The sequence below is a fragment of the Diceros bicornis genome, chromosome X (genome assembly GCF_020826845.1).
Source record: "Diceros bicornis minor isolate mBicDic1 chromosome X, mDicBic1.mat.cur, whole genome shotgun sequence".
Classification (NCBI taxonomy): Eukaryota; Metazoa; Chordata; class Mammalia; order Perissodactyla; family Rhinocerotidae; genus Diceros; species Diceros bicornis.
The window spans coordinates 108,520,278-108,536,782 of record NC_080781.1 but is presented as its reverse complement, the minus strand read 5'-3'; positions in this window follow the sequence as shown (position 1 = coordinate 108,536,782).

Below are 16,505 nucleotides of genomic sequence, written 5' to 3'. Positions count from 1 at the left end.
AAATAATTTGCTGTGGCTGAATCATAGGGTGTGTATAGTATACAGATCACTCTGACAGTTGTGTATAGGACAGCTTAGGGGGAGCATAAAATGTAGTCAGGGAGAAAGTTAGAAAAAGGAGAGGATGATGTGAAAAAAAAAATGAATATGATGGATAAGAGGAAAGTCAAGGATTTCTAAGTATTTGTTCTGTAAATCTCTCCTTTCCCCCCTTCCTTCCAACCAAAGTTCCCTATATTCAAGTGTAAGCTCATTCCTAGGTACGTCATTTTCTCTTGTGTCCCCTATAACATCTGGCACAATGCCTTGTACATGCTATTGCTCAATAAATATTGGTTGAATGTTTTATCTGAGCTACTTGATTGTACCTTTAAGAGTAGTTAACAGAGTTAAGAAAATCAATGTGCTATTCTAAGTCACTGTTTTGAAAAGATTTAAACCCTTACAGTGGATTACTGAACACTTTGTTTTAGTTTATTCTTTATCTTACTCTAGCAAAAGCTTTTTCCCTATTTCTTCCTGAGTTGGCCAGAAAAAGCATTACCTTATATCTCTAGCATTCCCTCTCAGGTAAAATCGTCTATGCCCTTCCCTAAAGTCTTTTCTGGAATTCTTACTTCCAGAGCAGAAAATCTAGCTCTTCTTTGTCTTTAACAACAACAGTCTCTAATGATACTAATACTAACTCTACTACTATTAATAACGATAATGAAAAAAAATGCCGGGAAACATCAGGGTCCCTTTACTGCAGAAAGTACTTCCAAGCCCTGTATGGAAGTTTCTGTAGTCAGAGCTGGGGTTTCTTTTGAGTTAAATCTACTTTTAACATTTTTTTCTGGGAGTAGACTAAGACAAACCTTTTTGTTCTTTTTTGTGAATAAATATGAAGGGACTTGATAGTTAATTAGAATGCCTGTTTTACTTCAGAGATGCCTTGGGTTACAATCAGAAAGACTTTTTTTTAAAGATACAACCAAAACATAGAACACATTTTGAACAGACAATTAAACAAAAGAATTACCAGCTTTTCCACACAGTGCTATTGGAGTTCAAAGGAGGGAGAGATCAGTGGTTGGGAGAAATCAGTAAAAACTTGGTTCAGCAAATATTGGACTATGCTTTGAAGGAGGGATTGACTTTGGGTAGGGAAGGGAAGGAGTACTACCCAGAGAGGCTGATATCATGGACAATGACGTGGAAGTGGGAGTGAGTGAAGCAATTCAAAGGAAAGAGAGTAGACTATTCTGACTGACAGGAATTATTGGGAGGAGAAAAGACTGAATATGTTGGTGGGGTAAATTATTTTGCTTCTTACTTGTTTTTGCATATTGATGAGTGTTTTGGCATGCCAGACTAGCAGGACAAGATTGGGACCATTGTCCAGGTGTTGGCTGACATTTGAAGTTCACTTTGGATCTATCTTACCAGTTGTCAAACTATTACAATGTCAGATCTGGCAGGGCTGTTGCAGATCATTAGTCTAACTACTTCACTTTACAGATTTGGAAACTGGAGTCCAGAGTAAAAGGATTTGTTCTAGCTCACAGAGTGAATCAGGTATTTGAATCCAAATATATCATTGAACCTTAATGGTAAAATTAACCAGGCAAATACTAAAAAGAAGAAAGTGTCAGTTGGTTGAGTATCTTACTGTACTTCCTTTCTCATAAAATCCTCTCCATCTGGGAAGGTGTTCCTTTCCACATGTTGAGTCAAAGCTCTCCCACTGACTCTCTGTATACTCCCGAGGGATAAGGTGAGTCTATTTGTTGGCTGGGCTAGCATTTCCCTCTCATTCACTCACGTAGATTATGGACTATGTTTCTTTATTGAGTGAGGAAAGGAAACAGTCACTTAGCAGCTTTAAAACGCTGAAAGGGGCCATTATTTTGGAGAAGCAGTGGTTAGACTTTGAGTTGCAGTGTATACATAGTAAGGTGGCCATTTTGTTCTGTTACCTGCCGCTGGAGGAGAAAGGAAATGGTTTCAAAAATGAAGAAGTGAAAGATATTAGAGATTGGGGTCTATGTTTCCAAGGATAAGATTTCCTCAAGGCTTTTTGCCCGGAACATCTTCCTTTCTTCTTGAAATCATAAGAACAGGATAACTCACCCTGATAACAAAGACCAGACAAACCTTGACACTGGAGTTTCAAGAGAGGGCATTGAGGAAGATGTGTATGATTGCTCAGTGTGGTTCACTTGGTGAACTATGCCAGAATGATGTCACCAATGAAGGCACTGACCCAGAGACCCTAGAGGAGATTCTTCAGATGACTAGGAAGTCTGAGACCTAACCTTAGGGACAGATGGCCAATGAAAAAAATGAATGCTTGAGATACTCATGCATAGATGAACACAAGAAGCAAGGGTAGTTTTGCATAACCCAACTCAGTTTCTACAGGAATCATATCCTAGTGCGTACTAATGCAGTGTTCCAAGTGCAGAGGATTACAGGTAAACTCGATCATTCTGATGAGACTGGAAGATGGGTTTCCACTCAGTGGAGTGAGGTATGTATATATATATGATTGTGCAAAAGGAAAATGACAAAGGTAGCTGACAGCTAAGAGAAATAGCTGTACAAATTAAAACAAAAAACAAAACAAAAACAGCCTCAGTTGATGCAGTAAGTCTCAGACATTAGAAACGAGACTTAATAAACACAAAATCCTCCCTAAGGATAGCATTCGTTTAAACATGTTACCACTGCAAAAGGCATGCAGTCTGGAGCCTCATGAATAAAAGCAAAATTCTTTAGTGGGAGTGGTATAGTGTAGTGGTCCAGATTCTAGACTTTGGTTTTGTCTTGCTTTCAGGCTTCCAACTTTGTCTCTGCTACTTCCTACTTATGTGCCCTTGGACAAGTTATTTCACTTCTCTGATCTTACTTTCCTCATCAGTAAAATAGAGATATTAATGGAATATATCTTTGGGATTGTCATGGAGATTTAATTGGGATTATACATACAAGATATTTAGTGTTGTGTCTGGCACCGAGAAAACACAAAAATATTAAACTATTTCTCTTCCTCTTTTAATTCTGTTGACCTTGTTATTTTTTAAATAAACTTTATTTTAGAACAGCTTTAAAGTTACAGAAAAGTTGCAAAGTTGGTACAGAGTTTCTCTATACTCTTCACCCAGCTTCCCCAAATGTATGTTACTATGTACATTCGTCAAAACTAAGACACTGTGGGTACAATACTATTAACTAAACTCCAGACTTTACTTGGATTTCCCCAGTTTTTCTATTAATGTCCTCTTTCTGTTCCAGGATCCAGGCCAGGATACCACATTGCATTGAATTGTCATGTCTCCTTAGTTTCCTTTGATATGTGATAATTTCTTAGAACTTTGTTTTTCGTGACCATGACATTTTTTTTTTTCATTTTTTTTATTGATGTTTTAATGGTTTCTAACATTGTGAAATTTTGGGTTGTACATTTTTGTTTGTCCATCACCATATATATGACTCCCTTCACCCCTTGTGCCCACCCCCCACCCCCCTCCCCCCACCCTCACTGCCCCTGGTAACCACAGTCCAGTTTTCTCTGTCCATGTGTTGGTTTATATTCCACATATGAGTGAGATCATACAGTGTTTGCCTTTCTCTTTCTGGCTTATTTCACTTAACATAATACCCTCCAGGCCCATCCATGTTGTTGCAAATGGGACGATTTTGTCTTTTTTTATGGCTGAGTAGTATTCCATTGTATATATATATACCACATTTTCTTAATCCAATCGTCAGTCGAGGGACACTTAGGTTGCTTCCACTTCTTGGCTGTGGTGAATAATGCTGCAATGAACATAGGGGTGCATAAGCCTCTTTGGATTGTTGATTTCTGGTGCATTGGATAGATTCCCAGTAGTGGGATGGCTGGATCACAGGGCATCTCTATTTTTAATTCTTTGAGGAATCTCCATACCGTTTTCCATAGAGGCTGCACCACTTTGCATTCCCACCAGCTGTGTATGAGGGTTCCTGTTTCTCCACATCCTCTCCAACATTTGTTGTTTTTTGTCTTGGTGATTATAGCCATTCTAACGGGCGTGAGGTGGTATCTTAGTGTTGTTTTGATTTGCATTTCCCTGATGATTAGTGATGTTGAGCATCTTTTCATGTGCCTATTGGCCATCTGTATATCTTCCTTGGAGAAGTGGACCATGACATTTTTAAAGAGTACTGTTTAGATATTTGTAGACTGTCCCTCAGTTTTATATGAAAATTGGAACTAAGACTTTGCCTTAAACATTCATGGCTAGAAGATATTACCCTTCTATTAGTGAAAAGGGACAAGTGATTAAGTGAAAACTGCACTTATAATACATTTGGTAATTACCTTAGTAATTAGACTATGTCTTATCCTTAAATCAACAATTCTTAGCACTATGCGTAGCACACTATAGGCACATATTTTGTGAATGAATAAATCAGTGTCCCTGATTTAATTGTTGATGATACTATTTGTATTTTGATTCATCTTTGTGTTGATGCAGTTGAATTTTTTAAATTAAATAATATCCCAACTTAAGAGCCCCCCTGCCCCCCAAGCTTTATAAACAAGAAGCACCTAAGTGGATTTAACTAACTCTCTCACCTCTGTCTTGTCTGGGTCGGCTAGGTGAGACACGTATACACACACACTTGTTGATCCCCAGCAAGGATGATCACTGATTTCTGTATTGATCACTACGATTTACACCTGTATGAGGATTTCTCTTTAAAATGCTGCAAGAAACTGAATGGAAAATAGGATTAGAAAACCAGGAGTGGCAAGGATCATAGAAAGTCAGAAAATAGGATAGGAATGATTGCATAGAATGAGTATATGTCCAAATGTGTGCACATACATGTCTGTGTGTCTCTCTGGGTATTATTATGTTCATGGAAATGACTGAAAGGATACACATTCAACTGTTAACAGTGATACTTTTGTTGGTAAGGGTGAGTTTGGGAGAAGAGTAGGAAAAATTCTTCTGCTATACTCCTTTTTTTCTAATAATAAAAAAGAAATGAAGAAAAACATTTTAAAAGAATTCAGCATGTGGTCTCTTTGAATAATAATAACTACAACAAATAGAAAATAGATGGTTTTGCAGTCCTACGAAATAACTGAATTTAATGATGTTTAGACAGCTGTTGGAGGACTCTGACTATAGGGTTGCTGAATTTAAACACATACAGTGTATGCAAATGTCTACCTGTTGTGATTAAATTGCTTAGGGAGCTATATAGATTCAAGAGGAGAATATCAACAAACCCAAGCTACTTCATGATTTCATGTCATAAATTTGTAAACACTGTCAGAGATAATGATGAGAACAGATAGCTAAGACCCCCCTGCATCCCCCCATAGCTGAGACCTGCTCTCAGAACTATTCCTATACAACCGCACATATGGCAAATAGAGCCCACAGCTGGCATATGCTTTTGTGAGGGCATTTGAACCCATTTACTGGCTATGTGCATAGACTGTATATGGAGAGAAACAAAAGGGATTTGGTTTTTATTGCATTCCGTCAGTGGTGCTGACGTGCAGCATACAGTCAAAGAGAGCACAGAAACAGTCATTATGTGAACCAAAGCCGAAGGCAATGGATTTGGAACAATTAGTTCTACTTCAGGGTAATTGCTGCTTTCCCCACTTGCTTTCTCCTCCTGTGTCTGCTTTCTTCTCTCCGTGCCATTGTTGGACATTTCCTACACAGAAGGCAATTAATAATGGAAGTCGTGGTTAATACAAATAGCTTGGTAAATGATAGGCTAGTGGTTTATTAAATCTAGTTCTATTTTTTGATTCTCAAATAGCTGTAACTAGGCAAATAATTTACAAATCTGATGAGTTTACAAATGCATTGATTCATCAAACATTTATTGAGTGCCTGTTATGTCCCAGGCACTGTGTCAGATGTGACAGGAAAAACTAACGGGAACATCAGACATAACAGTGTCTGGTGCACACTCAGAAATGAAGTAATCCTCAGCGCTGTAACTGTTGGTGATGCCAAGAAAATGGAAATGGAAATCTTTCACATTAATTTAGCTTTCTGAACAAATGATCATTTGAGTCTGGGAAATAAAAATTAAGACAAATATTGCTTTTAAAAAGCGAAGCAAAATATAGGATAGTTTGGTCTGATTTGCTTAGTTAAATAAAATTCTATACAACTGACCCAGAAATTCCAAATCTCAATGCAGGTGGAGTTTTCAGCGAGCCTCTCTTTCTACTCCAGAGAGTTATTTTGCCCATTATTCTTCACTTATGAGCTGGCATGGCTGAATACCTACAGTCATATTTCATTTCAGGTGCTTATTTTTAAGAAAAACTGCTTATAGCTGCATGGTGCTTGAGGTTTTAGGGCCTCCGACTGTTGACTTTCTGTAATCATACTAAGGGTTTGGAAAGAACAGAAAGTTCTCTTCTTGCACTTGGAGTGGGAATCCATTGAGGTCTGAGATCCTTTTCATCTGGCTATTTGAACAGTATTGTGATTATTAAATAAGATTATATACCAAAAAAAACCACTTTAAAGATCTCTAATGCACAGTAAAATGGAAGGTACATTAAAACCCCTGTGAGGTCGGACTTTCATCCAGTAACCTCTGTTTTCTAGAATTCTTAGCCTTGAACCCCGAAGTTAGCAAGAAAGAATTGTGAAAGCCAGGACTCACTATTATGAAGCTCATGCATAAAAACCATGCGCTTAACATGAGAGGGTCAGGGTGCCACACCAAGTTTTTTTGCTTCTTTTTAATACACACTTCTTAATAAACTTGGTTTTCTGATTAAGCTGCAGCAATTAGGGGGATGCAGGAAGGGGACTATGAGAGGCATATTGGATGACAGCAGAAGAATAGACAGTTGACAGCCTGACGGTAAGAAGGAGCAAGAGAAATGTGGAGGGAGACAGAGAGCTGTATTACAGACAGCACAATAACTGTGGTTCATAGTGATGGCCTTGAGTCATTGAGGAAAGATTAAATTATGTTCCATTCCTTTGAGATGACAGGGGAGTGGGTAATACAGTCTCCTGCCAGTGTAGTTCAAATTTCCGAGCTTGAGATGCAAACTTCAGTTATCTGGAAAGTGTGCCAATGTGAAGCATTTCATTTTCCCCACAGAGTCAGAAAAATGAAGCATTGCTATGGGAATATAATTATGCATTGCTCTTAGATGTGATGGATCCCATCAGTTGCTTACAAATAAATGAAATCAAATGACTCCTGGCCCTGATTTTGTGACACCCCACCATACTTCCAGTTATGTCAAGAGGTGTAAGAGGTATTATAAAGCTCAAACCAATAGACAATAAGCACCCATGAGGATTGCTTGTTCACCATGGCATGCCCTGTGTCTAACACAGTGCGTGGCACAAAGTAGGCACTCCATTTTAGTCGAGTGTGTGTGTGTGTGTGTGTGTGTGTATCTCATAGTACAAAAGGGCATGTGGTGAAATCAAAGATTTTAGTATGTTGTACCTTTTTAAAGATCAGTATAGAGTCAGCTGGTGCTGTATACCAAACAATAACAGAATATCAGTGGCATCCAACAGTAAGCTTTAATTTTTCTCACATGTCTATTGGTTGAGTGGGGGTCAGGTGATCTAGGCTGGGCTCAGTAGGGCAGCTCTTAGCTGCAGATTGGGTCTGAGTCTTCTCTGTGTGTTTTGGACTAGCTGATTCATCAGGGATACTTTTCTTGTGGTGATGGTAGAGGTGCAAGAGGGCAAGCAGAAATATGAGAACTATGAGGTCCCTCTGAAGGCTTAGTCTTGAAACTGGAACACTGCCTCTTCCACCCACATTCCATTGGGCAGAGCAAGTCACATGGTCAAGCCCAAAGTACACTGCCTTTAGAGGGAGGAACAGTAAAGCCACATGGCAACAGAGTGGGTCTAGGCAGGAGTGATGAATTAGGGTCAATAAATCAATCTAACACGCTTAGAATTCACTGAAAATAGCTTAACAAGACTTGAAGTCACGTACCTGTGATTACTCTTGTGGGACAATAATTGGGTCTTTTCCTTTACTTTCAATAATAATATCATACTGAGATGCAGGGTAGTTTCTAGAAACCAACTATTCACATAGAATTGAAAAATTTCCTCACAATTCTTGATCTTCTAATTTTTTTGGGACAAAATTTCTAGTAGAGCAGTAATAGAGTACCAAAAATGAGGCATCTGCAGCCACATTTTCTCTGTGCCTGATGAATAGCCATAGCAAAAATGTTATTGTACCTAAGAAAATAAATGACATTAGACAGATTGCTATTCAGCCTGTGATTATGTCTAATTTAACTTTAGTGTTCAACAAGGGGTTAATGTGCTCAATTCAATGGATGGAAATTAGAACACCAGAAAACACCTCTTTGATGGGTGGAAGTGTGCTGGACTGCATGACTGTGTCTTTTCTGCTTGACAGCTCCTCAGGTTAAGAATGAATCATTATCCTACTGTTTAACATGTATCATCTGAGATATTACCTGGCACTGGTAGGTGCATTAGCATAAATTGGCACTTGGAGGGTAGTCACAATGTTTGCTAACATGTCTCTTAACTAAATTTAGTTACATAGATAGGTAGGTTGGATTATTTCATAGCTGAATTCCCACAAGTCTCTTGTTAAAAATACCTGAAAATATGTATAGTAATTATATTAGTACTCCTACCTCAAAATTAATTATTTCTATCCCTTTACTTCCTTTAAGAGAAGTAGAACATAGTGTAAGGATCGCCAGAAATAGTAGCCCTACTGTGCTCTAGATATACCTAGGGTAAGGGTTCTTAGCATGTGGTCCATGGATGAGCTTCAGGGGGTTTGTGAAACAACTGATCATTTGCAAAATGTGAATATATATATACGTGTAGGAACTTCTTTCTTTGAAGAATGTCTATAGCTCTCATCAGAGTCTTTTAAAAGTCTAAGACTCAAAAGATACAAACAAAAACAGAGTTTGTGTTCAATTCTCTGTAGGCCCATCTTAAAAGGGTGATGACAAAATTGTAGTGTGTCCAGAGGATGGTGACTCGGGTGGTAAAGGGTCTGAAACCATGCAATGTATAGACTGGTCGAAGTCATTGTGACTGTTCAGTGTGGAGAAAAGAAGGCTGACTGGGAGATGCTGTAGCTGTACTCCACTATTCAAAGGGCTGTCACATGGGGCAGGACTTGCCTTGTATTTATCCAAAAGAGTAAAAGGAGAGATATGAGGCAGCAAGTTTCAACTCAACCTAAAATGAACTTTGTAATAATCTCAACTTTCCAGGAGTGTAATGGATAGCTTACTATTTACCTTCAAAATTTTTCTGAGTGTAAAGCTAAAATAATTAGATATGTATCAGAGTGTTGCTTTTGTCATATGACTATTCATGCTGTCCTATCTAAAATGCTTCAGTTCTTTGTAGGGGGCTTCATTTTTATTTTTGAAAGATATATGCATTCACTTCAGGTGTGGGTATGTGCGTTTAGATTGTGGAACCTCATATTTTTATCCATGAAATCATAAAATTTAAGCACTAGAAGCAATTTAAATATCTGCTCCAGCTCCCCCATGTTATAGATGATGAAATTCAGGTGTCTAGAGTTTGCTCTATAGTCAAGGTTACACAGTCAGTAGTAGAACAAGGACTTGACCACTGCTCGAAGTGCTTTTTCTAGACCTCTTTTTGCCTTCACCAATGGTAAGGTAAATTGGTTCTATTAACTGGGAATGCAAAGTGAGATGATGTATGTAAAAAATGATTTGTAAACTAGCACTATAAAATGCTTGTATTCAATAATAATAATAATAATAAACCTGAATAGAATGTTAGAATATAATTATATAGCAGAAATAGGGAATATTTAGGAGGACACAGAACAGTCTGGAATAGAGAAGGAAATAAATATTATCTTCCCTGTTAACTCCCTCAACCTCTTTCTGGAAATCAGGTCTTTCATCTCCTACTTTTTTATACAACTGTGCTCTTCCCTTTTACAATATTGTATATTTACTGGGAATTTACATGTGGTGATTTGCAGCTATAAGCATATGCAAATACAGAAGCAGAATTGACAGAGGGAATGTATTCTGCCAATATCTGAATGTTGCATCCCTGGATTATATTTGCAGATTTGTTCATCTTGAAAGGTTAAAATTTCAGGGACCTGACATGGAATCTTGACATCATAAACAGTCAAGATCTGATCTTGGCAACTAATGATGTGTTAACTCTGTGTTTTAGGTAAAACGTACTCGGGAGCTCCTGTATGTATCTAATGGATCTATCTGAAATAAAAGTTACTAAAAGCAGCTTATTTTTGAATTAAATGGTGGCTGTAACATTACCTACTCAACACTGCTTAACCTATGGCCTTACTGTTACTGAGCTCACTTGAAAATTTTTGTTAAGAAAACCTGAAAATAAAAATCAAGACACCACGTAATAGTTGTTGGTGGCTTAAAAATATTTCAGAGAGATTTTATCTTTGTCCATAGCGGTGAGACGAGGTAGGAAGATAAACTTTTGGGAAACATTGCAAAAGTTCAGGCGAGAGAGCCTGAGGAAACTAGGGCAACGTTAATGGTCATAAAGTATTAAAGAGGAGAAGGGTCTAAGAGATATTTATATAGGAAGACTTGATAGTGTCAGGTAATAATTGAATAAAGGGAATAAGAGAGAGGGAGGAATCTAGAATAAAACCAAAGTTTTCAGCCGGTAGCATTACTGCACAAAGGGCATGATCTTCTTGCCGCGAGACAAAAGCCAATTGTCAAGAGGCAAGATGGTGGCAGAGAAAGGGCATTTTATTACAGCTTGCTAGCAAGGGGGAAGATGGCTAACTAATGAACCATCTTAAAGGGGCACAGAATCTTGAAGCAATTATATAGGCCAGTGGGTTATAGGGGAGGAGGGTTAGGAAGGTTGACCTTCTGGTGTTACAGACTGGGAGTCGCCACACCACATCTTTCAGTTTTCATTGATGGTGGCTATCAGCATAGACTCTGTCTGGGGGTCATCACATTCCTAAGGAACTCAAAAGAACAAAGTTATGGTCTTATCACAGCTGGGAGGTACATGCACAAGCAGGAGTCATAAAATCTACAGAGCAGGTAGATCTCCTGGAGGGTGCATATCCAGCTGGATTAGTCAGAGGTCATTCAAAGTTACAATATGGTTTCTTTTCTACCATATGGCTTCCCTTATGTCAACCTTGTGTTGAGCCAGTATCAATTGCTGATGTTGTTCTTATGCCTTATTATTAATTATTCCCCCAAACTTCCAGTTGCATGAAGCACAAAGAGGCATCACTTTTGCAACCAACACGCATCAGGACCCAAAGCAAGAGGCAGAATCTCGTGGATGGAAGTGGAGAAGTTCAGACCACATTAATGGAACAGGACCACACAACTAGTTAGAAACATGTAGTTTGTCGTCTCAAGCATTCTGCCACCTCTTGGGGGGTATACTTTGCTGGTCTCAATGTAATCATAAGACCAGGAACAGAATTTGGCACCCCAAAATATGCCTCTTTGGCAGAAGGGCTATTTTGAGCTGATGATTATTAAAAAAAAAAGAAAAGAAAAAAATAGGAAAACCTCTGAAAACCCAACAGAAGTTACCCATTTATAAAGGAAATTTACATCTATAAGAGAAATCTCCATTTGTAAGGGTGCCTTCCTCTCTGTGCCAGGAAGGAGAAGATGATTCTAAATCTCTAGAAACTCCTATCAATAGAGAAGATAATTTAAATTAATTAATTTAAATCTACATAACAACTTTACTCTTGTTTACTGTGCTGTTCCTGGTAACCTCCCATGACTGACAAGATGTTAAAGCTATTTTTCCAGGTTTGTGAGCCAGCCAGGAGCATGGGCAGAGGAGAAAATTTCGATCTGCCAGTTGAAACTCATCCTGCCAGCACTTCTACATACCAGCCTGCCCTTCCTAATCTCTTAAACCTTATCTCATACCCTGGATCCGGGAGACAGAGTAGAGAGCCTGTCCTTCTGTCTCCTTACCAATTGATTGAGAAATAAACTGCTTCTTCTTTCAAAGACTGGTGTAGCATGGTACTGGCTTCTGGGCACATCGGGTGGTGAGCCCTTGCTCGGTAACATCAGCTCCAAGGCCCTATTTTGCAAATACCTGGACATCTACAACACTCCACCATTCTAACAGTGGCTGCTAAATTCTGCATCAGTACCCCGGAAACTTACCTCTTCCTTGGGAAGTTAGGCTCTTCCTAAATTGAATGCCACTCTATCTCCACCTTGATCAGAGAAAAAGGCTGACTTACAATAGCCTGCTCAGAGTATCAACCCTAAGGAAAATTGGCACCATCACAGGTATGTCATGCTTCTTTCCACCACAGAATGAAGGGCCTTTATACTAAAGCACAACCCAAGTCTTCTTTGAGGGAGCCTTCAGGGAGAACCAGCTCAGCAGCTTGCTAATGTTAATGTCTTCTGATTCTTAATTCTGCGCCACCTACAACAGCGAAGAAAGGGGTAGTGTGCAAGTATCAGCGAGACCTATGCCATCTCAACCTGACCTCTTATTTTAAGCACTCCTCTTTGTAGGAGGGCATCACCGCATTCCCTCCATGTCAATGGTACTCAAATTTTGACAGGCAGCAATCGCGTGTAACTAGGGTTAGCAGCGAGCTAAAACCCCACCCTTTTTCTCCCATTCAAAAGCGGACATCAGAATGAAAGTCAGTAAAATTCTTATGATAATGAAGATAATTTTGAATCCTCTTTAATTTATATTAAAAATAAAGTTGTTCACGTACTCTGATAATTTATTATTAATAACAAATTAGCTCATCTGATGTTAACACATGTGCCTTAATGTTTTGCTGCTCTAAAGTTCCGAAATTCCACTTATTGGAGATCTTAGTTCCTAAGTTTTTGTGTTAAATTCTTTCACTCTTTCAGGCTTCTGAATTCCATATTCAAATCCAATCATGACCCCCCCCACTTGTCTTTTCTCAGAAGAAGCTTATAAATGTAGTTTGTACATGCTTTAGGCTTCATGCCTTCATGTTACACAATGCAAGACAGTCATATTATCTGGCAAATTGCATGATACAGCTTATTGCTGCTCTAGGAGTCCATAGAAGTGAGAGACTAACATGGGCTGAGAGTTTTAATAATTTTGTTAATAAACCAGGCCATGCAGCAATCATATAAAGCAAGTTCTCACTCTCCCCACTTTTATGGAAGAGGAGACTGAGGCTCATCAAAGTTATCAAACTTTCCAGTGGTCACAAAGATAGTAAATATTAGATTTATAACTGAGACTAAAGTCTCTCTGACTCCAAAGCCAAGATATGTATTTTTTGACTACATGACGCTATTTGCCTGAAAGTGGAAGCAATAAGATTGGAGACAGGCCTTGAAAGACAGATAGAGTTTCGATGGGAAGACGGAGAAAAAAGGGAATTTTCAAAAGAGAAAGCAAATGAGCAAGGGCACAGAGATGGGAAGGACAACGACTCTGCTGGTTTGTCAAGAGACCAACCTGATTCATGCTTTTAATGGAGACTCTGGGTTAAGGATAGGAATAAAAGGTTGGAAAATCGGGCTGTTGGTCCTTGAAAACTAAGCCATGTAGTTGAAATTTGATGCCAGAAACCACACTGAATTTTTGTTTTCTGATTTAAGAGGTGGGCTAGGGCACTGTGAAGAAAATTGTCTTTCTTTGGTTAAATAAATTACATGAAGCAGTAAGTTATTCTACACATTTAAATGCAAAGGAACTTGATACACAACCCTTGAGGGGTTTTTTTTTTGAGGGAGGAAGAGTCAGATCATTTTCTGAGATTTTTGTGAGACAAATAACTGCTATATTGAATGCAGACTCTCCCTAGCAAAGGCTGATCTATTTTTGAGAAAATATATCTCTAATTTTGTTCCATTATCGGATTTTAATCAAGAGAAACAATTGAATCAACCCTTTCTAATCTATCAGTCTCTGGCAGGACGATTTGTGTACAGCTAGGTTTTAAACTGGAGAGAGTCTAGAGAGAAGTGGTTCTCAAACTTGAGTGTACATCAGAATCCTCTGGAGGTTTGTTAAAACACAGCTCTCTGGGCCCCACCTGCAGTGGTTCCCATGCAGTAGGTCTGGGGTGGGTCCTGAGAATTTGCATTTCTAATGTCGGGGGAAGAGGGGGAATCTCCCTCTGCCCTTTCCCTTAAGGTTCTTCTGGCTGGCCAAATAATCAACAAGACAGGTTAGCAGGAGAAAATAATACCAAGTTTAATAACATGTATACATGGGAGAAAGCAGGGACACTGCGTTTCTCAACACAATAGCAGAAATTCTCGTCTTAAATATCATTTTCAGCCAACGACAAAGGAGGATTTTGGGGGTGGGGGGAGTCAGTTACAGGAGATTACCACTAAAGCACAGTAAACAAGAGTAAGGTTTATTATGTAGCTCAAGGCTGCACCTTCCACATTGATAAGTCACTAGAAATGAGCTCATCCCCCTCTCTTCTCCAAACAGAGAGGGAGATACCTTTACACATGGAGATTTCCCTTATAAATGTAAATGTTTGTCTGGCAACTCCTTGCAGGGCCATCCAGAGAATGTGGCCAGAGAGACAACTTCTGATAAAAGGGGCTTGTTGGTGCCTTTCCTATTGTAACATTTACCCTACGTTATCTTTACAGCCATCATGATAGATCTGTTCCAGGAAGGAGCCACCATGTCAAATTCTTTAGGCAGTTAGTGGGGGAGGTCAAATGTCCTCAGAGAAAACAACCAAGGTAAAGAGATAGATTTCAGGGTGGCCAAATCTTGATCTCCCACACTAACAAGTTCTCAGGTAACGTGGATGCTGCTGTTCCATGGACCATACTTTGAGGACCACTGTCCTAGGTTGATTTCTCAAAGGACCCATCTCAGGATCAATTAGGTAAAACAACTAAACCTAGCTGATTTAAGGGAGAAGTAAGTGGATGCTTCGACAGAAACATCCTATATTCAGTAAATTGATAAGTAGGGACTAGTAACAGGGAGCTTACATCATGCATTCTTATGGAAAGCATTTTGTTAAAATGGAAAGAATACAAGGCTTTGGAATCAGACCATCTGGATTCCAATTCCAGCTCTGCTTTTTACTAGATGTATATAGCTTTGTTAAGTTACTTAACATCTCTGAGTTTCACTCTCTTAACCTCTAAAACAGATTTAATAACATACCGTTATGTTAGGATTGCTGGGAGGTTAAACTTGGATACCCGCTTTGATAGATCTGATGTTTGACAAATGTGCACTTTATTGAAGAAAACGGTACTTAAGTAGATTTTTTGAAGGTGTAAGCAAAATTGTATGGCTTCACTTGTGCTTTAACTCCTTAAGTTTTAATATTTATTAGTTGCCCTGGAAATTGCTCCTTTGCATCACTTTGATACTTCCGTAATGTCATAGCAAAGTAAGATCGTTTTCCAGTCATGATCTATGACTAGGAAGTGAGTATTTCTGAAATTCTACTGCTTCAGATTGGACTCCTTCAAACTGGAATAATTTTGAATTATAAGAAAGGTTGCTGTCATCAAGTGTCAGAGGAGTAGCTCTTTATTTTCTCTGTCATTCCTGCCCTTTTTAAGAATAAATTGAAGGAGAAAAAGGTTCTCATGAGCCTGTGAAGGCCTCAACTCTTGAGGTGTAAGATGAGCTTTTGTTCACGGGCAAGCAGCTAGAGAAAGAGTGATCACTGTCGAATGGTCTGACAAGCTATAAACTACCACAGGTGTTGATTTTGCCTCTGCCATCCCCGCAGTAAGAGCTTGGGTCTCGGTCTCTGGATGGATTGATGTAATCTTTGATCTGCCTTTGGGTTGTAGTTGTCCGTTCGTATGCCTCTACTTCAATAATTACCTTGGCAAGTCAAGGTTCCTCCCTAAACTCCTAAAATCTTGCTACTCAGTGTGGTCTGTGGACCAGTAGCACTGGCATCCCCTGGGAGCCTGTTACAAATGCACAATCTCAGGTTCCACTCCAGACCTACCGAGTCACAATCTGTATTTAACAAGATCCTTAGGTGGTTTCCTATGCATATTGAAGTTTGAGAAGTACTGCTGTAGGTGACCTCTAAGGTCCTTTGGGGTCTAATGTTCAGAATTCCAAGGAAACTTGTAAATATTTTTACTCTTATTGTTCTCTTTGAATTAATTACTTGAACTGATCTTTATTGCATCTCTATGTTACTTTTCTCTCCCTTCCCACCTGACACCTATCTCTTTTTCAATAACCAGCTCAAATGTAACTTCCTTTGTGAACACATTTTGTCCTCTTGATTCCCCTAACATTTCATTTCGTCTTCCAAAAAGTATGTTATCACATTGCATTCCACTAGACCAGGATTTCCCAGCCTGACTGTGAATTCAAATCAGCTGTACAGCTTTTAAACAAACACAGATGCCCAGCCCAGACCCACTGAATCACAACCTGTGGGGGAGGGGAGGGTACAGCCTCGGCATAAACATTAAAAAAATTCCCTAG